Source organism: Syngnathus scovelli, unplaced genomic scaffold (assembly GCF_024217435.2).
Source record: "Syngnathus scovelli strain Florida unplaced genomic scaffold, RoL_Ssco_1.2 HiC_scaffold_52, whole genome shotgun sequence".
NCBI lineage: Eukaryota > Metazoa > Chordata > Actinopteri > Syngnathiformes > Syngnathidae > Syngnathus > Syngnathus scovelli.
Window position 1 is genome coordinate 86,432 of NW_026061626.1, and position 5,306 is coordinate 91,737.

The 5,306-nt window shown below is 46.9% G+C and overlaps 1 non-coding gene and 1 pseudogene across 1 annotated transcript; both read left to right on the forward strand.

Moving 5' to 3' along the window:
* The first annotated feature begins 2,166 nt into the window (after positions 1-2,166).
* On the forward strand, positions 2,167-2,330 carry LOC125969867 (U1 spliceosomal RNA). The gene has a single exon (XR_007481776.1). It is a non-coding gene; the product is annotated as a U1 spliceosomal RNA (small nuclear RNA).
* Positions 2,331-3,610: 1,280 nt separating this feature from the next.
* LOC125969868 (U5 spliceosomal RNA) lies at positions 3,611-3,754 on the forward strand (annotated as a pseudogene).
* Positions 3,755-5,306: the final 1,552 nt, after the last annotated feature.

The window sequence follows — 5,306 nt, forward strand, 5'->3', positions numbered from 1 at the left end:
CACTCCAACTTATTTTGCAAGAACCACACGGGAGACAAGCAAGTTCTTTTAGACACCTGCAGGTGGAGAGATCACTCGCTACAGGAATGAAATCTAAAAGTCTCCTTCCTGCAAGGGCATATTTATTAGGAGGAACAGAGTGGGGGTGAGAGTGGACAGGTTTGGTGTACCCCCGGCCTCTGATAAGATCAGAGCAGGGGGTGTTTTACACTGTTGTGGGAAACAGAACAACTTTGATTGCTTCCCCTGCAGCTGGTCAATCAAGCAGAGGAAGCAACCACTTCATCTTACTCTGCATTGTGAGGGCAAGACAAGATTGATTTAATCATTATAGTTTACATTCCAACATAATCCTACGATAAAGATAACCTGGAAAACCCTAACAGAGTTAATTTAACTCGGGTGGTTAGATTACGGACGAATCTCCGAACCCGGCTAAAACAAACCCGTTACCGGGAAGCCGGGGGCACCTTAATGCAAGAGGTGCGTTTGACAGGTCATATGCAAAAGTTTCATTCGTATGTAAAATAAATTTCAAGATTTTCCTTTATAAATCATTGGCTGTTCAGATCAGCAATATCAGTTAAACATATCATATAGCGGACAGAGACAAAGATAATTGAAAAGTGAAATGAAGTTCATGGGAGTTACAGATTTGTCAAGAAGAATGGTCCAATATACCTTCAACCAGAATCCACACTCTCATTGGAAGCTTTAGGAAGTATCTCGAGCAGTGGTTCTTAACCTTGTTGGCGGTACCAAACCCCACCAGTTTCATATCAAAGTCAAAGTCAAAGTCAGCTTTATTGTCAATTTCTCCACATGCCAAAGACACACAAAGAAACCGAAATTTCGTTCCCCCCTATCCCACGGTGACAAGACATGGCCCACAACAGACAAACAAGTGAACAAGTATAACAAAAGCGTGCTGAATAAATAATGAATAAATAACAACAAATAAATAAATAAAAAAGAGGAGCAAAAAAAAAAAAAAAAAAAGGAGCAAGTGCGCGTACAGCAGACATTCCAGAAAATAGCGCAACAGTGCCGCACGCTACGCAGAAGGGGGTAGCGAGTTCAGGGCCCTAACAGCCTGGAGTAAGAAGCTGTTGGCGAGTCTGGTGGTGCGGGAGCGCAGGCAGAACGTCAAACAAAGAGTGAGCCGGGTGACTCACATCTCTCGCAATCGAGGTTGCCTTGCGGGTGAGATGGGAGGTGTAAATGTCCTTCAGGGAGGGGAGCGAAGCACCAATAATCTTACCAGCCGTATTCACTATGTGCTGCAGGGCCTTCAAGTTCTGTTCAGTGCAGTTACCACCCCAGATAGCGATGCAACTGGTGAGGACGCTCTCAATGGTGCCACGGTAGAATGTAGACACGACTGCCTGAGGAGCACATGCACGCCTGAGCTTCCGCAGGAAGTACAGGCGGCGCTGAGCTTTCTTTTCCAGTGACGAGGTGTTTGCGGACCAGGAGAGGTCCTCACTGATGTGCACCCCCAGGAACTTGGTGCAGCTCACCCTCTCCACCACAGCACCGTCGATGATCAGCGGCAGGCGGCGCTGAGCTTTCTTTTCCAGTGACGAGGTGTTTGCGGACCAGGAGAGGTCCTCACTGAACATGCCTGGAAGTCGATGCCGGTGCTTGGGGCCGTGTGGCGGTGAACTATTTATGTTATAGTTATTTGATATATTTGTCATTTTCAAAACTTGTTCAGAAAAAAAATATATTATTCAGTGGTAATGTTGGACGTTTTCAATAAATACAAATTCATACAGTTTTAGGGTTCTCAGGTTAAAAGAGGCAATGCATGATAGGCATGTTTTTGCCGATATATTATTTTTACTTTATTTTTTATGGTTTGTTATGGTTGCTGCCATCACCACTAGATGGCGACGAAGACAAAGGAGGTGAACAAAGGCGTGGGGGTAGGGGCAATGAAGGGTAGAAAAAGAAGCAAAGCATGGTGATAGTGTCTCTTAATCTATGTTTTACTTAATTTATAATGCTTTGGTTTTGTAATGACCAAAGGTACTTTTTAAACAGTTCTACGAATCCTGTTTCATCCACTGAGTGTGTATGTGTGCCACACGTTTTTAGCAATTAAGCCCGTGACTGAAGATGGCGTGTGCGGTAAAGACGTCGGCCCGGCAACTTGTACAGTTCATACCTACCTGGAAGGGGAGACACCATGATCAAGAAGGTGGTTCACCCAAAGTGAGGCTCAGCCATTGCACTCTGGTTGTGCTGACCTCTGCAAATTCCCCTACTGTGGGAATCTCAACTGCATTATTTCTGGTAGTGGGGGACTGTGTTCGCGCTCTCCTCTGGTCTTTCTGATGAAAACAAAAATTAAGCGCAGTAGTACGCACATGGAGTTGAAGTCTGCGATGCTGTGACACACTGAACGCTTTTGATTATGTAATTAACTGTACTCTGGAACTGTGTGTCAGGGTTTTCCAGATTATCCTTATCGTATGATTATGTTGGAATGCAGCCTGTAATAAATAACGTAGCTAGATTAGTTTTATGCTTATGTTGGAATGCAACCTGTGATAAATAACCTAGCTTGTCCCATCCTACACAAAGTCGTAAAACACCCTTTGCTATGTTTTGACTAGTGGTCAAGGGCTTTCTCTATTCAGTCCACTCTTACCCCCACCCTGTTTCTCTTAATAAAAATGCTCTTGCAGGAGCCGTGAGTCAGACCTCCATTCGAACATCGCTGTACGCACAGCGACAAATGGACTCTCCACCTGCAGGTGTCTAAAAGGACTTACTCGTCTCCCGTGTGGTTCTTGCAAAATAAGTTGGAGTGAGCGAATCTCTAACACTGTGCATTTGCTCGCTAAACTGTATTCACCAAATTAGTAAATGCAAAATAATATGTAATTACCACGTTCCTGACTCGTCATATGATATGAACGTGTCAAAACCTTTTTGTCGGCTGTAGGTCTGTCTTTTTAAGAATTCGCCGGATTGTTTTTCCTCATACATCACAAGTATGGATTTCTAGAGAACAACTTTTACTTTCTAAAGTAAAATATTTTCAAATGTCAAATATCAAACGCCACCAACGCAGTGGAGGTGAATTACACTCCAAACCATGCCAGCAACGTCAAAAGCCTCAATTATTTGCGACACAAGCGAGACATAGAGCATTTCTGAAGTTTGAAAAACCATTTGAGAAATTACGATCGTATTTTGTTTCCTGATTTGTGTTGAATAAAGTTATGAAATTACAAATTTTCAAATAAAACACAGGGATGGGATCATTTCCCGTTCTCTCAGACCAAAAGTACACGTACCAAGACATACAACTGTTTTTACCTTCAATAATCAAAATAGACGCCCAATATAATTGAAAGAACGAGCGCCGTCAGTGTTCGATCAGATACCTACAATCCTGTGCGCCAACAATGTTTAAAGTAAGTGAGACATTAATGAACACAAAATACTCGTTTAAACATTCTATTTTGCTTGAGTCCTTGTAAGTATAGTAAATCCATCAACTTCTATTGTTTGAATGTTGCTGCAATTTGAGTGCGAGACCGCCTGTGAATTTAGTGAGACCAGCAGTGGGATGGCCCGTTTTGACTCAGATTTTCAGATACTCGTTCCTCTTCAGATCGAATAAATCTTTCGCCTTTTACTAAAGATTTCTGTGGAGAGGAACAATAAGAGTATATCATTTCCGTGGAGAGGAACAATAAGAGTATATCTCAATTTGTTGATGCTCTGTGAAAGCAGAGCGTTCTTTCTCTTTTTGCAACGGATAGCCGCCTATATCATACTCCGTGCAACAATCATACGTTCGCATAATTCATACCGGCACATATGTGAACATGTTCACATAAACAGAGAAATTATGCCGAGAATTATGGAGACAGCTTCCTGGACCTAGTCTACTCGGCGCAAAAGGGAGCTTTCAAAGCCACCCCCCTCCCCCATCTGGGGCTTTCTGACCATCTCACCGTTTTGCTTTTGCCCGCATACAGACAATTGGTAAAGGCATCCAGGCCGGTTCGGAGGCGGGTTCGGGTGTGGCCTGAGGGTGCCTCCAATGCACTTCGTGACTGCTTCGACACCACTGACTGGGACTTGTTTAAGCAGGCAGCCACCTACAACGATTGGACGGACATAGAGGAGTATACTGACTCTGTTACCTCTTACATCACGAAGTGCATCGATGATGTGACTTGCTCGAAATCCGTTGTCACTCGCGCGAACTGGAAGCCGTGGCTGACGGGGGCTTTCCTCAGACTGTTGAGGGCCAGGGACAATGCTTTCAGAGCGGGGGACGAGGCTGGCTTGAGGACAGCGAGGGCTGACCTGTCCCGAGGCATCAAAGAAGCGAAGAAGGCGTTCTCGTGCAAGGTTTCCACCCACTTCAAGGACAGCAAGGACGCACGTAGCCTTTGGCGGGGCATTCAGACCATCACGGACTACAAGCCCGCGCCGAGGAGCTGTGAGGGCGACGTCCGTCTGCTGAACGATCTGAACCGCTTCTTTGCTCGCTTCGACGCCCAGAACAGCACTTGCCCGCTGAAGACCACTCCCCCCCCACACAAGCAGCCTCTGCGCCTCTCTGCCGACAGTGTGAGGAGGGCGCTTGCCGCTATTGATACCCGTAAGGCGGCGGGCCCTGACAACATCCCGGGTCGAGCGCTGAAGGACTGCGCTGGGGAGCTGTCGGGTGTCTTCACGGACATCTTTCACGTTTCCCTGCAGCAGCCCATCGTCCCTTCGTGTTTCAAGGCTGCCACCATCGTTCCTGTGCCGAAGAAACCTGCACCGTCCTGCTTCAATGACTACCGCCCCGTGGCACTGACGCCCATCATCATGAAGTGCTTTGAGCGGCTTGTCATGGAGCACATCAAGTCCGTTCTCCCCCCCACCATTGACCCTTTCCAGTTTGCGTACCGTGCCAAGCGGTCCCTCTGAGGATGCCATCTGCTCTGCTCTCCACTCGGCCCTCACCCACCTGGAGAGAAAGGACTCATATGTGAGGTTGCTGTTTGTGGACTTCAGCTCTGCCTTCAACACCATTGTGCCGCAGCGACTCATCTGCAAACTCGACGAGCTGGGCCTCAGTACCTCCCTCTGCAACTGCTACTGGACTTCCTCTGTCAGAGGCCTCAGGTGGTGCGTGTTGGCGACAAAATCTCCGCCAGCATCACGCTGAGCACGGGGGCCCCCCAGGGCTGCGTGCTCAGTCCATTGCTCTTCACCCTGCTGACGCATGACTGCACTGCGACCTACAGCGACAACCGCATAGTGAAGTTTGCTGACGACACGACTCTGGT